Genomic DNA, 23720 nt, shown 5'->3' on the forward strand with positions numbered 1-23720 from the left:
ATTGGGGGATGCGAGGAAGAACTAAATCTAAATAGGTACGTGAAACAAAGGAGGGGATACATATATATCCAAAGAGTATAAATCTATAATTTAAAATTAATCACCTATAGAAAAGAGGTATTATCATCGGGAATATTTTTATTGTTATGGATACCGAAAAGGATTTATAATAAAATATTAATTTCAGCATTCTTCCTTCTCCACGCGACTGACGCCCCCACGCGGGTGTACAAGAAATCGGTTGTTCGCCATTTGTTGGATGCTGCCAAGGCCTGCATTCCGATACGTTGGAAGTCAACGCTCCCGCCGACTGTTGCCATGTGGTTGCAGAGAATAGACGAAATCAATAAAATGGAAGATCTCATCCTAACGAGTCAGGACAGACAGGAGGCCTACACAGATACCTGGCGTATCTGGAATATTTTTAAATACTCCGATGAAGGGGTAGCCCTCAGGGGCGGAAGTACCTCAACCTGAACTCCTTGATTTCGTCTGTGGTATGCTCTCTGCAGTAGTCGCGGGAGGTGACACAGCAATAACGCCCTTCCTGGTGGCAAACGTGAGGCGATGTCCGTAATCAACACTCCCCCCCCCCATATACCTACCCCTCCCCCCCTTCCCTTTCAACTCTCCTCCATCTCCCTTTACTTTGCCTGTATTTTCTAGGAGAGTGCTCGCTCTCTATATCTACCTCTATTCACCCTTTCTGCTCCTATTTTCTCTATAAATCTGAAAAGTCAGGGGATCGGGCCCGTGGGACCACCTTGACTCGTTTGATTTTGAATGGGCGGGTTGAGACACACATGCAGATGAGAGGGAATATAAAGAGTGGGGAAGGCGGCGCCGTGAGGCGCGCAGCCATGTCCTCATAAAGATGGACGAATAGTCGACCCCTCCACTGTGATGATTAATATTACCCTATATTGTTTGAACTGTTCGTTTTTTTTTTAAATCTGTACTGTGTACCTTGATGTTTATCCCATTTACCGTACTGATGTTTGTAATGACGCGGTGGTTCCTATGGACCCCCTTTTTCCCTGTTTATAAATAAAGAATTAAAAAAATATATATATATTTATTAATTTCAATGCCTTCATTCAAGCCACATGGCAAGAGGCTATCCAGTGTGTAAATCCAATAATTTTCCCTTTCGCATAGCCTCTTGTAGCGTTCTGCTTGGGGAAAATGCTTGGAAATGGCCTCTATGACCCATACTCGGAGCCCTTCAGGGGACTGCTGGTGAAATTCCTTGAAATGACAGGCCACACTATACTTGTCCAGCCCCTTTTCCACAGAATTCCAATGTTCACCGAACTTTTTACGGAGGGTGCGGAAGAGACACGCATGTCTCGAACGCACACATCCTCCCGCATACCTATGACCCTGAAGTGATGTCATCCAGGCTGCACACTCGGGAAACACGCTCCCCTTCTCCAGTGTTCCGAGAGCGTTCGGCTCCCACCGTCGCTGCCATCTGAGGCAAGAAACCAAGCTGATCCAGTCCCTTGGACACCGAGTGACCACAGTCTTCCCCGGGATCACAGCAGGTGAACACACACTAGATGAAGCCTGTTATGTAGCTCAGTTTGTGAGAACATTACTTTTATATGCTTTTACTTGAATAAATACTTACCTGCTACGCTTAGATGGCGCCGCTTTTTATTCTTTGTTGTTCTTCAGATCACTTCATCTGACAGCTGGCAGCCACTCTGCGGCAGTCACATATATTTATATCCTGTTTTAATGGACATTAATAATGGACTAATGCATCTCTATTAATCCCTTTCCGATCACTTTCTTGTGACCTGTTCCTCCCCAATAAGTATATCGGTACATGTCAGGAGTGCGCTCAATTACCTTGTTTTTGTATTAAGGTTTCATATCGTGTCAAAACATGAAACAGATTTTTGGCCTACAGCTTTACTGTAAAATCTAGGGTATTGAGAAATGCATTTCAAGCAGTACATTAGAACAGTACACATCCTTTGATTGGTCTATAGTTAAACCAAACATGATATGCAATGCTCTTAGCGTGCTGCACCATCTCGCATTACCAAATTTCATGCTCCTGAACCTTAAGCCCTGTACACACAGCCGGGAATCCCGTCAGGAAAAAAATAATTTGGTTTTCCTGACGGGATTCCTGGCAAGCTTGCCTTGCAAAGCCGTGTATACAGACGACTATTTAAAAGAACCCCCGTTCTTTTGAGAGGCAAGAACGGGGTGACACCATCGACTAAGAAAGAGCCGGCATCTCGTCACATTTGATTCCGTCGCCGCCATCTTGCTATACCACACACTATCTTTGTATGCTCCCGTGCATGCATCAAAGTGTTATCGAGCATGCATGGTTTTTCTACACTCAGGTAAGCATGCAGACGAACGGTTTTCTTGGCAGGAAACACTCTGCCGGGAATCCCGACCCGAAAATAGAGAGCAGGGTTAGCCCTGTACACACGGCTGGGAATCCCGTCAGGAAAAACAAAACGTCAGTTTTCCTGATAGGATTCCTGACAAGCTTGCCTTGCAAAGCCGTGTATACAGACGGCCACTCAAAAGAACCACCGTTCTTTTGAATGGCAAGAACGCAGTGATGTCATCGACTATGACGAGCCGGCGTCTCGTCACATTCCATTCCATCGCCGCCATCTTGCTACACTAAAGTGTTATCGAGCATGCACGGTTTTTCTAAACTCAGGTAAGCATACAGACAACCAGTTTTCCCGGCTGTTTTCCTGACGGGAAAACTGCTAGGGAGCATACACATGGCCGGGATTCCCGGCCAAATGCTCTCCTGACAGTTTTCCTGCCGGAAAAAATTGGTCATGTGTACGAGGCTTTAGAGCAGACCTGCTCTTCTGTGTCCACACAGAAGAGTATTTGCCTGGCTCTGAGACGACAACTGTGTTTTCTAAGAATTGTTTCACTGGAGCGGCATGCTGTGTGACATTGGTAATTACCAGATTAGCATGTGAGCATAGCACCACGTGTATACAGAGAGAATTGTACAACCTTGTTATGATGTGGGCTTGTCCTTTATTATAGCCCCCATTTTGATTTCCATCAAATAAGCACCCACTAATGTTAACCTCTTGACCCCTCCCCACATGTAACGCATATGTTTAGCAGCAAAATGGTGGACTTTAACTGCTTGCCGACCGCCCACCGTCATATTACGGCGGCAAGTCGGCTCCCATGCGCGAGAGCCCGTAGTATAACGTCGTGGCGCGCACGCGCCCCTGACTACCGTGCGCGTGCCCGGCGGGCGCGATCGCCGCCGGGCATACGCGATCACTCGTTACAGAGCGGGGACCGGGAGCTGTGTGTGTAAACACACAGCTCCCAGTCCTGTCAGGGGGGAAATGCTGATCTTCTGTATATAAAATGTATGAACAGAAGATCAGTGATTTCCCCTAGTGAGGCCACCCCCCCCCTACAGTTTGAACATACCCAGGGACATATTTAACCCCTTCCCCGCCCCTAGTGTTAACCCCTTCACTGCCAGTGGCATTTTTATAGTAATCCAATGCATTTTTATAGCACTGATCGCTAAAAAAATGCCATTGGTCCCAAAAATGTGTCAAATGTGTCCGAAGTGTCCGCCATAATGTCGCAGTACCGGAAAAAAAAACGCTGATCACCGCCATTACTAGTAAAAAAAAATATTAATAAAAATGCCATAAAAATACCCCCTATTTTGTAAACGCTATAACTTTTGCGCAAACCAGTCAATAAACGCTTATTGCGATTTTTTTTTTACGAAAAATATGTAGTAGAATACGTATCGGCCTAAACTGATGAAAAAAATTTTTTTTTATATATTTTTGGGTGATATATATTATAGCAAAAAGTAAAAAATATTATTTTTTTTCAAAATTGTTGCTCTATTTTTGTTTATAGCGCAAAAACTAAAAACCGCAAATGTGATCAAATACCTCCAAAAAAAGCTCTATTTGTGGGGGAAAAAAGACGCCAATTTTGTTTGGGAGCCACGTCACACATCCGCGCAATTGTCAGTTAAAGTGAAGCAGTGCCGAATCGCAAAAAGTGCTCTGGTCTTTGGGCAGCAATGTGGTTAACATCCACAGTTCTCACATATGCGCCAGGTTTGTGTCACATTGCTGTGCATAGTCCCCATCAATCCTGTCAAAATACACATACAAATGTTACCTATATAAGCTAAGTTTGTCAGCTGCGGCTGGGGAAGCATGAAAAAATGACAGTGCAGGGGCTCTATTTGGCCCTATAAATGCTTGCACATATACTCCACGTGTTGATCAGGCGCATCTGCCAGGAGCCATGCCGACGTTGCTTGGCCATGCTTCCCCAGCTGCAGCAGACAAACTGAGCCTATATAATATATGTAACATTTCTATGTGTATTTTGGCAGAACTGATGACGTCATATGCTGTTATGTGATGGAAGGGGCCATTAGCTCTTTGGTTCTGATTGGTGGATTTTCACTTAAATACATTAGCAGGACTCCATGCACCTATCACATGCCTGAAGAAGGGGTCCTGCATGGCTCTGAAACAGTGCACTACACTATTTTGTGATGTGATCTTTCTGTTAAATGAATACGCAAGCAGCAATGAAATTGGCAGTGCAAATCACAATGATGTACAAATTTGAAATCGCGCTGAAATAGCGTAATTTCAAAACTCCATCCGTGTGAACCAGGGCTCAAGGTATTAGTACTCACCTTTCCAACGGTCCCTCACCAGTACCGGCATCTTTTTCTGAGTGCCGGTCTTCGGGGTCTCTTTATTGGCTGATGTGGGATGATGTCTCTTGCGCATGCATGGAAGCCAGTTATCCTGGCACTCAGAGACTGCCATGCGCAGCTCAGTTTACAGTGCTGGAGAAGACAGCAAGCAGGCAGGTAGGAGCATTTGATTGCAGAAAAAACATTGGGGAGATTTACTAAAACTTGAGAGTGAAAAATCTGGTGCATCTCTACCTAGAAACCAATCAGCTTCCAGGTTGTATTGTCAAAGCTTAATTGAACAAGCTAAAATTAGAAGCTGATTGGCGACCATGCACAGCTGCACCAGATACTTTGTGCACAACTTTTGGTAAATCTCTCCCGTATGTCTCTTCTGCAAATACACTAAAACATGTGGATGGAAAATGCTCCATGAATTCTAAAGAAGCCGATCACAGAGGACTAAGGAAGTGATTAAATAATACAATGGGGTTGTTGGCAGTCTGTAGAACAGCAGGTCCCAGCATATGACTGGAGAAACACAGGTTTTCCGGGCACTGTTCCAAGTAATTTTGGTTTTACAATATTATGTGTGGTGAAAATCAAATAAAGGCATCTTAATTTATTTTCCCATATTCATAAGCCTTATGCCGTGTACACACGATCGGAATTTCCGACAAGAAAAGTTCAATCTGAGCTTTTGGTTGGAAATTCCGACCGTATGTAGGCCCCATCTGACTTTTTCCGTTGGAATTTCCAACGGCAAAAATTTGAGAGCTGGTTCTCCAATTTTTAGACAGGAAAAGTTCTTGTCGGAAATTCCGATCGTGTGTATACGGCATACGGTTCAGACTGATGAGTGCTAAAAAGGAGCAATCTAAAGAGTACCTATTACACGTCAGGAACTTCCCAGCATGTAAAATATTTGTCCCTTAACCACTTCCCGACCTCTGCATGTAAATGTACGTCCACAATATGGCACGTACAGGCACATGGGCGTCATTGTACGTCCTTGCCTATTAGCGGGTGGGGGGTCCGATCGGGACCCCCCCCGCAACATGCGGAGGTCGGGTCCGCTCGGGGAGCGATCCGGGACCACGGTGCGGCTATTTGTTTATAGCCGCTCCGTCGCGATCGCTCCCCGGAGCTGAAGAACGGGGAGAGCCGTATATAAACACGGCTTCCCCGTGCTTCACTATGGCGGCGCATCGATCGTGTCATCCCCTTTATAGGGGAGACACAATCGATGACGTCATTCCTACAGCCACACCCCCCTACAGTTGTAAACACACACTAGGTGCACCCTAACTCCTACAGCGCCACCTGTGGTTAACTCCCAAACTGCAACTGTCATTTTCACAATAAACAATGCAATTTAAATGCATTTTTTGCTGTGAAAATGACAATGGTTTAAAAAATTTGTCAAAATTGTCCGAAGTGTCCGCCATAATGTCGCAGTCACGAAAAAAATTGCTGATCGCCGCCATTAGTAGTAAAAAAAAAAAAATTAATAAAAATGCAATAAAACTATCCCCTATTTTGTAAACGCTATACATTTTGCGCAAACCAATCGATAAACGCTTATTGCGATTTTTTTTACTAAAAATAGGTAGAAGAATACGTATCGGCCTAAACTGAGGAAAAATAATGTTTTTATATATGTTTTTGGGGGATATTTATTACAGCAAAAAGTAAAAAATATTGCATTTTTTTCAAAATTGTCGCTCTATTTTTGTTTATAGCGCAAAAACTAAAAACCGCAGATGTGATCAAATACCACCAAAAGAAAGCTCTATTTGTGGGGAAAAAAGGACGCCAATTTTGTTTGGGAGCCACGTCGCACGACCGCGCAATTGTCTGTTAAAGCGACGCAGTCCCGAACTGTAAAAACACCGTGGGTCTTTAGGCTGCATATTGGTCCGGGGCTTAACTGGTTAATACATATGGGCCCGGATTCACAAAGTACTTACGCCGACGTATCTCGAGATACGCAGCGTAAGTGCAAATATGCGCCATCGTATCTATGCGCCGTGCCCACAAACCGAGATGCGCCTAAAAATAGGCTTCATCTGACCCACGTAACTTGCCTACGCAGGCGTATCGTGGGCGCATATTTACGCTGGCCGCAAGTGGCGCTCCCATTGATTTCCTATTCAAATATGGAAATGAGGGAGATACGTCGATTCACAAAAAGTACTTGCGCCCGGCGCATAATATACGCGGTTTGCATAAGTCGTACGTCCGGCGTAAAGTTATTCCCCATATATGAGACGCAACTCATGCTAAGGTATGGGCCAGGGAACACAAGCTGACGTATTTTACGTCGTTTACGTAGTACGTGAATAGGGCTGGGCGTAGGTTACGTTCACGTCGTAGGCAGTGATCCGTCGTATCTTAGGGAGTAGTTCCGACGTGATTCTGAGCATGCGCACTGGGATACGTCCACGGGACGGCGCATGCGCCATTCATTTTAAGTACTTGTATGGCACTCGGCCCATCATTTGCATGGGGTCACGCCTCATTAGCATGGCTCACGCCCACTTCCACCTACGACGACTTACGCCGAGGGAACCCAGCGCAGTTTGGGAGGCAAGTGCTTTGTCAATTCGGTGCTTGCCTCTCTGCGCGACGTCGGCATAGCGTATATTAGATACGTTACACCGGCATAAATATGCGCCAATGTATGTGAATCCGGGCCATAGATGCTCCGCTTTTTCAAAATTGGTGTATAAATGTGCTTGCAACCAGTACTTGTACTTGCAGAGCACTTGAAGCACAAGTTCTAGTTGACACTTTTACAATTTGTAGCAAATTTGCATGACAAGTCTCTGGCAAGAGCAAAGTTGCAGTGGTGAGCCTACAGCAAGAGCTCTGCAAGCCACACAGACCTGTGTGTTGGGATGTCTATTACACAACATAACTGAACCACAACTTGTAGAAGACTTACAGAATGTTTGCAAAGAAAATTGATCTGGAGTCATGCAATGTGGACTTGCTGTAATTGTGCAAGCCTGCCAAGTCTAGCAATAGCTTAGCAAGTCATTTTCAAACTTACAGCTCAATTGCTTGCTATCTGGGTAACTGCTACCTTGTCTGGACAACTTTTTTTTTTGTTCTGTTAAAAGAGGTTGTTAAAAAACAGATAGAATCACCGGATGGAAAAAAAAAAAAAAGGGGGGAGGGGGGGTGAAGGCTAAAAAATAAAACTAATGCAGCCACCACATTTGAAAATTAATAAACTTGCAATATATTACAATTTAGTTTTTGATTTTTTTACTGCTTTAAACCTAACTTGTGCAAGGTGTGTAAATATAAGTAAAACATTGCAGAAATAAGTATAAACTATTCTTTTTTTTAAATGTGGAATGTGAGACTTCTCTAAAGCACAGCTAAAACACCCTACTAGATAAATCTTTACCTACATGTCTTGCTAAAATATGGGATATATGTGCCGTCTACTGCAGTATTTTTTGAACATGCAAAGAGCACTTGTGTGAAGTATCTTTACATTAATCTCAACCAGCACAGCAACAGCTGCTCAAAGCTTCTGTCAATAATATAGCTACACGGCCCCACCTACAGTATGGACTAAGAACTGCAAACTCAAATTATACTTATTGTTACTCATATGCTATATTGTAAGAATGTACATTTTATATTTAAAAAGGTTTTATACCATTCTTTTATAGGAAGTAAATCCAAACTTTGGTGGTGGTGAGGTAAAAATAAATCATCTTTGACCTAGTCTGTACCTAGTCACATTAGGTGACAAGAGTTTACAAATGGATTTTTGCAATAAAAAACTTTTTGTGTACTTGAAGGGAAAACAGCATACATTTAAAATCACCCATTTAGTAAATCTGTCACTGAATAACTCAATGTGTAGTATGTACAGTGTTCTAAACAGTTTTAAAATCTTCATACTCTTTATAAAATGTACAGTACAGTATATTAGGAAACAAGGGCTATACTGCTTTGCACTGAAAGCTCGCACTACAATCTTCTGAGCTTTGAAACTTCTTGTGAGACTTTTAGAAATTCCAGCAAACATCCATATAGATATCATTGCTCTATGTCTTAATGACCAAGACCCTATGGGGGGGAGAAACACGTTGAAGGAGTAGGTGAGGGTCACAATCTGCCCCTGTGAGTTTGTACTACTTGCAATAAAGCTTGTTGGATATATATATAGGGCCAGATTCACATAGAATTACGTTACGCTGCGGCGGCGTAACGTATCCCATTTACGTTACACCGCCACAATTTTACAGCGTAAGTGCTTGATTCACAAAGCGCTTACCTGTAAACTTGCGGCGGCGTAGCGTAAATCCGCCCGGCGCAAGCCCGCCTAATTCAAATGGGGCGGGGACCATTTAAATTAGGCGCGTTCCCGCGCCGAATGTACTGCGCATGCTCCGTCGCTACAATTTCCCGACGTGCATTGCGCTAAATGACGTTGCAAGGACGTCATTGGTTTCGACGTTAAGGTAAATGGTGTCCAGCGCCATTCACGGACGACTTACGCAAACGCCGTGAAATTTTAAAATTCGACACGGGAACGACGGCCATACTTAACATTGGTTAGTCCACCTAGAGGGCAACCTTAGTTTTACGCGACGTATCTCTACTGAAACTACGTAAATTTAGAGCGACGGGCAAAGCGGACGTTCGTGAATCGGGGTAACTAGTCATTTGCATATTCTACGCCGACCGCAATGGAATCGCCACCTAGCGGCCGGCCTAGAATTGCAGCCTAAGATCCGACGGTGTAAGTCACTTACACCTGTCGGATCTTAGGGCTATCTATGCGTAACTGATTCTATGAATCAGCCGCATAGATACGACAATCGTATCTCAGAGATACGACGGCGTATCAGGAGATACACCGTCCTATCTCTTTTGTGAATCTGGCCCATAGTTTTTTAAATAAACAGTGCAAGTGCAGCCTGTTTGCATTTTTGTATTCCAACAGCATGATATACTGCTTACAGAGAATTTTAGTTTTATTTACTTTGTCTGAGCTTCACAAGTAAACCGGAATTGTGAACAAAATACATTAAAAAAAAAAATACCAATTTGATGCAGTCTGTGATATGCTCTTAATACTTCCCTGTTTGTGAGAATCTAACTTGGTTTATGTTTTAAACATCACTATGGGATATTAATACATGGGAAGTGATCCAGTGACCATTCTGAGGAATGCCATATTTATGGCTTAAGACATAGTTGACTGTGAGAGAAAGCAAGCTGGAGCCATCCATCCATCCATCCATGTGGGATCTGTTACAATCTAAATGCTGATTTAGACCTCTTGAGATGTGGAGTCTAATGCCGCGTACACACGATCGGTCCATCCGCTGAGAACGGTCTGATGGACCGTTTTCATCGGTTAACCGATGAAGCTGACTGATGGTCAGTCGCGCCCACACACCATCGGTTAAAAAAACGATCGTGTCAGAATGCGGTGACGTAAAACACAATGACGTGCTGAAAAAAATGAAGTTCAATGCTTCCAAGCTTGCGTCGACTTGATTCTGAGCATGCATGGATTTTTAACCGATGGTCGTGCCTACTAACGATCGTTTTTTTCCTATCGGTTAGGTATCCATCGGTTAAATTTAAAACAAAATTGCTTTTTTTTAACCTATGGATAAATAACCGATGGGGCCTACACACGATCAATTTGGTCTGATGAAAACGGTCCATCAGACCGTTCTCATCGGTTTGACCGATCGTGAGTACGCAGCATAAGTATCTGGTAAGCGGATTTGTAGTCACATGGTGGTTGGTGCACACTGGATCTATGAAGATTTTTTGCACTCACAATGGACTTTATGAATTGATTTAACATTGGACTTTATTATTAAATATTATCAAAATATTTGCACTGAAGTATATTACATGTACATTATGTATTTTGTCTGACAGCGCAACCCTACTTTTGAATTGATCTTTTGGATATGTAGATATCAGTGAGTGTTGCAGTCAATAATTTCACACTAATTTTTTAAAGTGGTTTGATCACTTTTTGGGATATATGTATCATTTGTTAAAGGAGTTGTAAAGGCACAAGTTTTTTATTTTTTTTTATCTTAATGCATTCTATGCGTTAAGATAAAAAGCATTCTGTGTGTAGCAACCCCCAAGCAACCCCTAATGCTTTCCTGAGCCCCATCTCTGTCCAGAGATGTCCATGAGTCCTTCAGTCGTCTGGGACTCTCCCTCCTGATTGGCTGAGACACAGCTGTAAAATCTGTGTTGGCCGTGTCCCTTGGACACAGTCAATCACAGATCGTGCTAAATGGCCAATCACAGCGGTCATTTAGCACAAGATCGGCGTGTCCAATGTGAGATGATCTCAAATGTAAACATATGAGATCATCTCTCATTGCTGGCTCTCCCTCCCCACACAGAGACCACGTGTGAGGAGGGAGAGTGAACTGTGCTGCAGAATGAATGAAAACTACATAAAACGCAGTAAATACAGTGCCCACAGTACCTATCAGTGCTATCTGTCCCCAGTACCATCTGTCCCCAGTGCCATCTGTCCCCAGTGCCATCTGCATCGGCGTCAATTGGGAGCCCGGCTACTTGAGTACCACCCACGGGGGCACCAGCCGCCACCGGATCAGCCTGAACAACATGGGAGAAGTTAAAGATCACCAGGTACAGTGTCTCCTACTGTCGCCTCCTCAAACCTGAGTTAAACCTCAAATTTTCGTATCACTTAGCCACAATCACATGCATTGCACGGCAATCATGGATTTAAATCTGGTGGTGAGGAGGTAACAGCTCGCCTCCTCACACGCTCGGATCGCTTTTCAGAGGAGCAGCAGTGCCTTTGGGTCATTCGGCATTGGCACCCTTAGGGCTTGTTTACACACACAGAGTTGGGGGATGGTAAAACCCTGTGGTTGAGTTGCGCTTTTACTGCCCCCAGTCCCTACCTCCTTTAGCTGCTGAGGCAGCAGCCAAAGGTGTACACATGCTGCAGCAGAAATTAAGCCCCATGTTGCTTTTGGTGTGTGCTACTGCCTACCAATCCAGACCCATTCAAGTAAAAGGGGCCACTCTCCAAGTGCCCCAAAACTGCATGCTTCTGCGGGGTACAAGGGGTTAAAGCTGGTGGTGAAAAAGCAACACAATGCTGCCTACTTTAACCCATTGTCTGCTGTACTGCACAAGGTTGCAGAGCTCATGCTTGGCAGGTGCTACACCCACCAACCATGACAGGGCATATAACAACTTCTACATGTGTACACCCCTGGCCACTGCAGCTAAAGGGGGTGCAGATGGGGTTGGGTGATATAAACGTGTCTTAACTATGGGGTTTTACAACCCCCCAAACTGCAGATGTAAATGAACCCTTACTGTTTGGAGCCCCCTATAAGGCTGCTTTGACACTGATGTGTTGCGGTTTACATGCACTGTGGGTGCAGCACAGTGCATCTGCAACTTTTCTGGGCTAGCTGCACTTGGCCACAGACTTTTATTATATCCTGCAGGTGTGGTGCACTTTCTGAAAGTTTTGGTGCATTCAGGAGTTCTGCTTTCAGAAAGTGCACTAAACCCGCAGGATATAATAGAAGTCTATGGCTAAGCGCAGCAAACCCGCAGGAAAGCTGCAGGTACACTGCACTGCACTGCACCCGAGGTGTGAGTAAACAGCAGCACATCAGTGTGAATGTGGTCCTATATTATTATGCCCAGTGTATTGCTTACCACTGACCTGAAGATCTCCTCTTTACTGCTGCTGGCACCACTCTGGAGACCGATAGCTGGGATAAGAGGTGGAGTGCAGTTAGTATTACTCTGCATTGGACAGGAGCCAGCACGACAGATAAGGCATTGGCTTATGTGGCTCTTGCTCCCTACTACAGCTCCAACTTTACAAGTAGTCCCTCTGCATTGCCTTCTGTTTGATGCCCTGGAATGGCAGGTCAGCAAGCTCAGACCGCGATCTACCAGTCACCTGTCCGAAATCTACTGGTAGATCATGATGTACAGGTCGCTGACCCCTGTACTAAGCTATACTACATTGTGTACATGTTTGTATAAAATTATGCCTCTAAATACCTTCTTTCAGATCTTTTCTGGTCGGTCATCTTCCCCATCCTATGGGCTACAGTGAGAGGGGCAAAGATCTCCTTCTTACATTAGCTGGGAGGTCATGTGACCCACCAGAAAAGATATGAAAGAAGGCATTTAGAGGCATAATTTTATACAAACATGTACATAGTGTAGTATAGCTAAGTAGAACAGAGGGGCTGGCAGTAATCTTTATTTGACTTTACCGCCAGCTACTAATAGGAGGGCAGGGGTGGGGAAGAGATCACTCACAGCCTCACACACAGGAGTTGACAGGGAAGGAGGGGGAGAGGGGGGAGAGAGGAGAGCAGCAAGATGACAGAGGCATGTAAACCGACCATGGTATCATGGATCAGTAGCCATGATTGCCGTGGTCAGTTTACATAGGGGGACACAGGAACAGGCAGGATTAACCAGGTTTTTAGAGCATATAAAGAGACAGTTTAGACAACACAAGCACTGTGCTGTTAACCTGATATAAGGGAACAGGACATTCTTTTGTTTTTATGGTTACAACCCCTTTAAGTCCAATCTGATGTTGCAAAGTGTCTCTGCACATCTTAACCGGAGTCTTGGTAATCTTTAGTAATTCTGATGGCAAAACAAAAACTTGCAGCTGCTGGTGCAGTCATCTTTTCTTGTCTTTGGAAAGAGTGTTGCACAGCTAACTTCACCCAATCAAAGGGTCTGAGGGATGTGTTGAAGGTGTGATGGAGCATTTTTTTTTTTTAATACGCTGTAGATACTCCCTGAATGACAACTAGCTTGGGTACATTTCTATTTGCATATGACAGGGTTTCAGAATCCGAAAACCAGCATAATATTAAGCAAAACTACATTTTAATTTGATAGGCCATCAAATCTGACTGGTTTATGATGTGTCTTTCCCCTAGGACAGGAGTGTCCAACCTTTTGATCTTCCTGAGCCACATCGGAAGAAGAAGAAATAGTTTTGGGTCACACATAAAATACAATAACAACAAAGATAGATGATGAGCAGAAAAGGTTAGGCAGATCACATGCTAATGATCACTGATATAAATAATGTACATATCTGAGCAATAAAACTTAATTACATTTTTTTTCAGCAATTCTCAAGGTACTCATCAGATATTTTGGTTCTTATTTTGCCCTTAAAGGAACACTAAAGGTTAGTTTTTTATTAGATCAATTGATTGCTGTAAGCTAGAGCATTTAAATATCACTTTCCTCGTTTTTCCTTTTGACCTCCAAAATACAGTAATCCAGGTTTGAAAATGCCATTTCCTGTCACTCCTCTTCTTGCTTTCCACCAGCATCTGAGCCGTTTTGCATGGTGGAAAGCAGAATGTGCTCACCCCCTCCCTATGACTACAGCCCTGCGTGAAGATGCTCTCTTATCCCTCACAGGCATGGAGGCTAAGCCTAATGGGAACTGTAGTTCCCATTAGGCCGTGATGTAGCAAGAATGAATGCGCACTGCAAACCAGGAAGTGAGTGAGAATAACGATTCAGGAGTGACGGAGGTGAATAAAACAGCTCGATTTCAACAGGTATCAAACTAGTTATAATGCAAAACATTACTTTTTACTTTATCAGCTACTGTCAGACTTTAATTTAGGAGGAGAATATTTTTGTCTTTACAACCCCTTTAATGTGCTTAATTCTTGAAAATAATTGCTCAAAAATATAGGTGCTGCCGCAATGGATGACATGATCAAGACGTGATCGTGAAGAGTGGGATATTTTTCTTTGGTAAAATAAAACTTCAGTAAAAAGATACTGTTACCTTTTTCTTTGGCTGCATGTGTTCACTAAGTGTAAATAATTTTTTACAAAAAATAACCCCCCCCCCACATAAAATAAAAATAAAAAAAATAAAAAATCAACATTTTTAAGTAAGTTTATGATTTTGTGTTGGGCCGTCTTGGACACCCCTGCAGGTTGGACACCCCTGCACTAAAAGTTATTTTTAGCTTCCTAAACCTTGTAATATAGGTGTGTTTTGTGTCTGAGTGTCACCCTTTTCTATATTAGTGTAGCCACTTTTTAGGACTTTTTACTGTAGCAAATATGTAATATGGATTAAAACTAGAGAGTCTGAGATGTATGAGAGTTCAGCTATAGGTCAATAACCCTAACTCACAGATTTGTGTTCCTTAAACTGCACTCCAGACCGTTTATGACTTTTCCATTTATGTCAGGGCTTCATCAGTTTAGTTCTTTGAAGACCCTGCTTATTGAACTTCATGATATCTCTGTGTTTCTTCTAACTGAATTGTGTTTTGCCAAATGTGTTACCTTCCATGACTGTCTAGAATGGATAGGCGATTTTGATCTGTTTTTGTTACTAGCTTTTGAAATGTGAGGGAAATGAAGATGCCTCTATGTTCAGTACCCCTCCTCCATTCTCTCCACACATGTTGGGTTTTGATCAGACCTTACAATCCTCACACCCTTTACAGGGGATTTTGGCATTGAATAGTTGTCCTTGACTAATATTGCTGTTCGGTGCTGGACCTCTATATGCCAGATAGTGGATCAGAACCTACAGGAGACCTACAGGAGAGAGTACTGCCTAGTACTTAATGTACAGAACTCATCTCCATACCTGCTGAACATTTGAGACTCATTTGTCTATGTTTAGTCCCCCATGAAGGTGCCTGAGACCCGCAGAAGAGGAGTTGCTGTCTGTGGCCAACTTCCACAGATTGGCCAACTCCACATTCTGCATTTCACGTGTAAATACTTCACAATCAATCCTCAGGTTCCATCCTATGGAGCTACCAAAAAGTTTTACACCAAAACACTGCCTATATGCCTGTAAAAAGGACCTGTCACCTCAGCTAGAGGCAAAAAACAAACTTTCTGTGAGAAATTGTGGTTACTTTCATTTGTGGTAACTTGCTAGTTATATGGATACCTGGATACATTTTATAATTACAACTATCAAAGGTGGTAAATAAATGCATGTTTACCCATGAGGAGTTTGTTATTTGCTTTTTTGCTAGAAGGGTAATTGTTGACCTTTTATTTTTTTGTAAAAAAAAAAATAGAAAAAGAAAAGTGGGTGCCACCCCTTCCTGCCAACATCTTCTCAGCATGCAGTCTGGTATCCCTTTGGCAAGGGAGCAATGAGCATCTGGCTTTTGCAAATATAACACTCATTTTCATACCTTTTAGCATTGAGGTGTTTTCCAAAAAAAGTAGGGCACCTCCCGAAGCACTCTGACATGCACAGAAGTAGATGAAGATGTACAAGTGTACTTGCAGGCAAAACAAGTTGGTTGAACTTTGACAGTATTTGTAGTTTGCTCATTCTTTCAAACTGATAGTTTTTACTTTAATAGGTTCAGTAGAGATACCTTGTATTTTGTATTTCAAATCTGCAGAACAAATAAGCTCATCTTCTCTATTTATAGAACTCTATTATGTGGCAAGGAAGGTTCCAAATGTCAGCAGTGTATTTTTCCATTTCTAGCTATCTGCTCAGCATGGTAATTCCTAAACGTAAAACACAATATGTAGAAGCCTATATGTGGATGTTTTGCTCTCAGTTTAAAGTGGATCTTGCATCTAACTAGCAAGGTCCACTTTTTAAGTGTGGCCTCCCTCCCTCTTGCTGGTATTCTGCATGAAAACTAAAGAAAACCTGTGGTGGTGGGGGTTGTTACTTATCTTTCCCACAACTTCAGATGATGCCAAGGCAATCCTGAAATCATCCTCACTCTGGTGTGATCCCGAGGAATGCCAAGTAGTGTCTTCTTGCACTATTTAGAGTACTCTGTATTCTTGTTGGCAAACAGTTTTTATTTTTTTATGTTTTTTAGGTTGTTTTTAGCAAAAGGCAGGAGATTACACTTAAAAAACTTTGTGCAAGGTCCACTTTAAAAAGTAGAGACATAAAATGGCAGTGTGTATTTCTTTCTTTATCTATGTTTTCTGTTGTGTTGTGTTGACCTAAAAGTGCAGCCTGCATCGAAAGGTTGCAGGTAATACCTGTACCAAGCAAAAGCCTAATTATCTTTGTACAACCACATTATCCTAACACGTAAAATGCTGACATTTAGTGACATTCACTTAGCATTCATCTACAGTAAGTGAATATCTGCTTTTAACTACTCAATAAGTGTTGGCTAATATTAACAGAATCCTGTTGTAATCTGCGCTCCTATTATTCATGATTGGCAGTTACATTTATTTACATAAGCTATACTAATTATCTTAGCTAATTAATGCAGCATCTTCCTTTTAATCATTACTCCTTAGCAGAATCACAGCAGACTATATCAAGCATGATTTTATGAGAAATAAGAGTACAACACAAAGACCTGTCCACAGCACTAAGCCCTACCACATAATGGTCAACTCAAGAGAGGAGGACATAACTAAAAGCGAGATTCATTTCTTACTACTATTATATTTTCCATTTACCTTTTTAACACATTTTTGACATTTAGAAAATCTTTAAGAGGCTATGCGTTTTTTTTTTTTTGTATGTGAGAGGAATGCCTAGATGTTCCTTCTGCCATAGCGTGTTACTCTTTCTTTCCATTCAGGGTAAAATGATAGGGGCACTTCTTCCCTGTAATATTCACCTTCCCTGTGCTTTCCCAATACATTTTTATTTTGGAGACATTGGATACCAGGAAATACCCAGTATTATATTATTATCTAATCCTCTTCCTAGGATGCAGTGCTTGAGGTGGGGAGAGAGGTGAAGGCCCTTAACAATGTGTAAGCCCTAACACAAAGTTTACACAGGCACTAGATTCCGTGTTTTAGCAGTCAATGGGGGGTATGGGATGTTAAGTATTGGTTGATGGAGGGTACCTGATTAAGCCTATAAATAAAGAGCTCAGCCCACTCCATACAGCAATGTAAACATGTCATAGGAAGGTGCTGTGTCGAAATGGCAGATGGCACAGCCAAAACATAAGGTCAATCCAAAATATTATAAGCACACAATGTTTAGATTAACAGACAATTTCAATGGCACCAACATAAGGTACTAATACTTCAAGGAAACCCCCCCCCTCCCCAGAGGATCTTGTGCACATAGCACATTTCCCCATGCAGGAGTTGCTGAGCTGCATTGTTGGATAGCTTGCCCTACCCACCAGACTAGCTATCTACAACACAGATCAACCAAGACAGAGAGTGACTGCTCAGGAGGAAAAAAGGCACAGCCTTTAGGGTAAGACCGCACTATATAAAGATACCTCTCAACTCAACAGCCCCTAGAACCTCTTTCTAAGCTGCTAGATGATATTGCTGTGCTGTGCAGTGCTGTCTCACCAACGCTTCTCTTTAGGTTACACAGGTTACACAGAGATAGTCTGGAGCTGCAGCCTGCTTTCAAGGGAACAAAGAGTGAGAATTGTCAGCTTGTGTTGTGAATGATTGCAGCTCGGGAGGAGCACTTTCATTCACAAAAACACAAGCTGACAATAGCACAAGCCAGGTATTACACTACACTAGGCTGTATTGCACAAGTCCGTAGCTGGTGTAGAAGAATACATGTAGAAGAATACATTTTAGCCTAAACTGAGGGGAAAAAATGTTTATTATAGCAAAAAGTAAAAAAATATATATTTTTTTAATTGTCGTATTTTTTTGTTTATAGCACAAAAAATAAAAAGTGCTGAGGTGATCAAATACCACCAAAAGAAAGCTCTATTTGTGGCTAAAAAAGGACATAATTTGTGTTTGGGTGCAACGTCACACGACTGCACAACTGTCAGTTAAATCGATGCAATGCTGTATCGCAAAAAATGGCCCGCTCATTAAGGGGACAAATCCTTCTGGTTCTTAAGTGGTTCATTTACATAAACTGATTTATTTTTCTGTGCAAAAATGTGATTGAGGCATCTTTTTAAATCAGGCTGTCCCAAGGTTTACAGTATGTGTTTCTGTAACTTGTGGCACGGTCATTAGTATTTTGTGGTCACAAGGACCATGGCATGTACGTATGTACAGTGTGTACAGAAACTGGGCACAGATTCTGTTTAATCATGCCCCTTTAAGCCCCTCCCAATGTTAGGAGAAATCCATGTCCACCATTCACTAGAGCTTGTCTGTTCTATCCATGGGCACCCTTGGTCTCTCATAATCCCAGTCATACTCTTATTTTGTCATGCTGTCTTGAAATTTTAATTGTAAAGCCAGTTGAATTACTTGTTATGGGTGTTGTTAATGTTTGTTTATATATTGTTTACATTTTTTAAATATATATGGTCTTAATTTATAATATGGGTTTCAGTCATATTTCAAGATGTCTGAACAAATGTGCTCTACCAGTATATTTTCCATGATTTGGCAGTAAAAAAGTAATGGGGTTGGCAACCCCCTGTTGAAGAGATATAGATAACACCCAAACCAAATTCAAACAGAATTAAGATGGATAAATAATTTGTCGGTTTATCTATGTGTGCTAAAGCAATAAAAATAAGACTGATTTGCTAGATTCAGAAAGACTTACGCCATTTATGTTCAGTACCCACAGAACAAGATACGCCTGGAAATAGGCTTCCTCCGACCGACGTAACTTACCTACGCCGGCGTATCGTGGGCGCATATTTACGCTCGACGCATCTTGCGCTCACATTGATTTCCTATTCAAATATGCAAATGAGGGAGATACGCCGATTCACGCATGCAAGTGCGCCCGACGCAGGCTACGCCGGGTGCGCGCAAGTCGTACGTCAGGCCTAAAGTTATTCCATCAAAAATCTGGAATATCTTTGCACCAGGCATGCACAGGTCAGCTGGAGAGCAGCTACAGCAGCAGCGTTACGGACGAGCTGAGCAAGCTGAGCACCCACACTTGCAGGACAACACATCTGTGTGCCAACATGCCAGGGGCAGGCGTGCTCCTAGCACTACTAATGGGTCCACCGACTCGTAGAAGGGCACAGGAGAGGATTTACCGCACGCGCATGGACGTCTTTGGCATGGGTGATTCCGAGGTGTATCGCATCTTCAGATTCAGCCCTGATGCCATCCTAGAATTAGCCAGAACCCTGCATGATGACATCACCAGCAAGACACATCGCTCACATGCAGTGCAGCCACTGGTCAAGGTCCTGGCAACACTGCATTTTCTTGCAAGTGGATCTTTTCAGTGTACAAGTGGAGTCGTGGCTGGGATGTCACAATCCACCATGAGCAGATGCGTGCACCAGGTTGTCCCCGCAATCCTCAGACGCATGTCCCACCACATCATCAGACCCACCCAGGAGCATCTGCAGCAGAAGGCAATGGAGGATTTCTACAGAATTGCCAGATTCCCACGCACCGTGGGGGCCATTGATTGCACACATGTGGAACTACGGCCCCCCGTGACACAGAGCACATATACCGCAATCGGAAGCATTGGCATTCCATCAACATACAGGTGATAGCCGATGCCCAATGCCTCATATGGCACGTCCGTGCCAAACACCCAGGGTCCAGCCACGACAGCTACATATACCGTCAAAGCAACATCCCAACAGATTTTGAACAGAACATGTACGGGAACAGCTGGCTGGTTGGTGAGTGACATGGGTGTCAGGCATGACTGTCCCACCCCATGATGCAGACATCACGAGGGGCACATGCACGACTAACATCCTCCTGTCTTTTCCCTTCCAGGTGACTCTGCATATGCACTTGGGCCCCATCTCATGACTCCATACTGGACTCCCCAAACCACAGGAGAGCAAAACTACAATGCTGCACACATACGTACGCGTGCAGTGGTGGAACGCACATTTGGCCTCCTGAAGTCCAGTTTCCGATGCCTGGATAAGTCCAGGGGGACCCTGTTGTATTCCCCAAACTTTGTGTGCCAGATCATCGGTGCATGTTGCATTCTACACAACTACGCCATGAGAAAGGGCCTGGAGATTGACATACTTGATGACCTGACCCCCGAACCACACAATCCCCCCTTAACCGAGGGTACCCCGTCTGCTGAGGGAGCAGCAGTCAGGAGACGCCCCACAGAAGACATGTTTGCATGTTAAACACACACATTAATCATAACACAAGGAGAATGCACCCATGCACACCACTGTGGTCCCTAGCACACACACATCACAAACCCATCATATTGGATTAGCCCAAGTCCACCATGCAGGACTTGGAAGCAGCAACGCCACGACAAGGCTCCAATTATGTTGCTGACCATTCATACCACATTCACACGGGTCGTGGGGATAACTTCTCCCCAACGACCGAGGGTGACACCCGTTTGCTGGCAGGAGTGTCACCCCCCCCGCCACATTCACACACCAGTCACACTGTAGCCAGCACTCCTCACCGTGTGCTTTAAAAAAAAAAAACTCATGACCTGAGCATATAAATAATAATAAAAAAAAAACTCATGACCTGAGCATATAAAAAAAAAAAAACTCATGACCTGAGCATATAAATAATATATATATATATATATATATATATATATATATATATATATATATATATATATATATATATATATATATATAAAGGCACTTATTTTGCCTGACGGGGGCTGTATATAGCTATATCCTCACACTGTCTGGATGTACGGACACTGGAAGAGCTTGTCACATACACTGCTGACTTGGTGGTTGACTATTGGCCTTACTAAGTGGCAGTCCGAATGTGACAAATAAGGGTGGAGGTCATTATACATTCATATCTGGGGGCCATAAGCTTACCGCTTATGAGGCTCACCTAGTTATTCCTCCTTAGGAATTTCCCCGTTGGGTATACCTGTGCTGCTTTATTACTTCTTTGCTCACGTTTGTGGATTTCCCTACCATTGAATCCCCACTGGTACACAGTGTAATCTATGTCTTATAATAAATGGACAACTCTTGGCAGTTGATCATTATTGACTATAATACTTACTTCAAGCTCCTGAAAAAACGTGCCAGGGTGAAACATGTAGAGCTTTGAGTTATTCTATCCTCCACATCAACCTATACCAGACCTCAAGTAAGGAAAGGACGGAGTGTCAGGGAAATGTCCGTAGTAGAAGTACTGGCAATCTTGCCAGTAGAAGAAATGGCCATAGAAGAAGTACTGGCAATCTTGCCAGTAGAAGAAATGGGAGCCATAGGCTCATCATGTGACAGGAAGATCCTTCCTGATGAATATTCAAAGAGAGCTCTGACCATCAGGCGGTGCTGACTGGTCTTCAGTGTGTACCCTGTTACTCTGAACCATGCTGTTGTCTTGCTGATCAGCTGTTGTTGGACCCGGCTTGCCCTGACCCTGTTCCTGGAATATGTTATACTCTGACTACCGGTGTCTGATCCTGGCTACCCACCTGACACTCCTTCCGCCTGCTGCTTGGTACCTCGCTGCCCGCCTACCTCTTGACCTGGCTATCTGTGTGACCCGCATCTGCTTCCTGTGTTGCGCCCTGGCAACCCTGTGTGTCTGCGACTTGCTCCTGCAACTTCCTGCTGCAAGTCTCCCTACACCTCATCTGATATCAGCGAAGTGCCTGCCCATCCCGGCTCGAACCTCCTGCTCCTGCTGCCGGAGTCTTCATCTGCAGGCACTCGTGTTCCTCCTGTCCCTCGGTGTCCTCTGTTTCATCTCCAGCGGTGCCAGGGCGGGAGATAAAAGAGAGGCCGACCTGGTCATCTTAGTCTCCCATCAGGTACGTGACACCTCAATTGATGACTGCATTTGTACAAACCTTATGCCAAGTTACAATTTGGCATATGAATGGTTATGGTAATGTCTACTGTATGTGGTAAGTGGGAAATAACTCTTTTGTACACATTAGTTAAAGATAGGCATACATTTCCTCAGAAGCTTTCATGAACAACATTTTTATCATTTGATGAAGCTTTTAGTAGACTCTCAATAAAAAAAACATATTGGCTTTATTTTTCAAACTAGTACTTACATTAAAAAATTCTTAGAAATGATATCCCTAATATTACCCCAGCACACTGGACCATATGTAATCAAATTCAAATACAACATCCTAAGCAATTACTAGAAACTACTACTAGAAATCATTTTGTGAAGGCTTAATTCCCCGATTATCTTAAAGAACACAATTAAGGTCAGGCAACTTTCTAATCCACTCATTAGCAAATAGAGACAACCACAATTTACTGATATTGAGCAAATGTTTATTGCATAACTGTATCATTTACATATTGACTCAATGTTTTTTATCAACAACTGTTACAGATTGTAGATTTTGTCTGTTATTTCTTTGTTCTAGTAGTATAAAGTTACAGTGTTGTGTTCTTAAAATGTATGTGCCTTTTCCATAAATAAAGGTTTTGAAGTAAGCTGGCGAGTGAAGAAGGAGATTTCCATAGTTAATTAGGAGATCCCTATGTTACAAATAAACATAGAACATACCATCTTCAATTATGAGGCAAGTACTGTAATTGCTCCATAAGTCTTTACACAGAACACAATAACAGTTTAAAGTGTATGTTCACAAATGCTAGAAGCTGAAATAAATGAGATGACACATATGAAATGTCTGGTGCTTTGAAAAAAATCATCTACCTGCATGAAAGTATAAGGTCTTCCAACCCAGACTTATATTACACAGAGCGTGTCCTGTCTCAGACACACATGGCTGCCATGATACAGAGGGGCACCCAAACATATATGCAATGTGGCCTTTCATAAATGTGTCACAGTCCTGTAATTACTAAGCTCCGCCACCCTTACCAAAACCCATCCATTTGATTTAAATGTGTTGTGGCTTATGCATCACTACTTCACACATCTGGACAAAATGAGTGAACTGTCACTCCTGCACACAGGAGGAAGTAATGACAATTCAAACATAATCCAGATTATAATTTGGGGGAGGGGTGCTATAGCAGCAAAGCTTGATTGTTCACATGTCTATGATAATAACATTTACTGCGGTACTCTCTTTTGGAGGAACAGGGTAAATAGAAATGGTGGCTAAGTTTTTTTTTCTGAAAAA

This window comes from Rana temporaria, chromosome 10, assembly GCF_905171775.1.
Source record: "Rana temporaria chromosome 10, aRanTem1.1, whole genome shotgun sequence".
Lineage (NCBI taxonomy): Eukaryota > Metazoa > Chordata > Amphibia > Anura > Ranidae > Rana > Rana temporaria.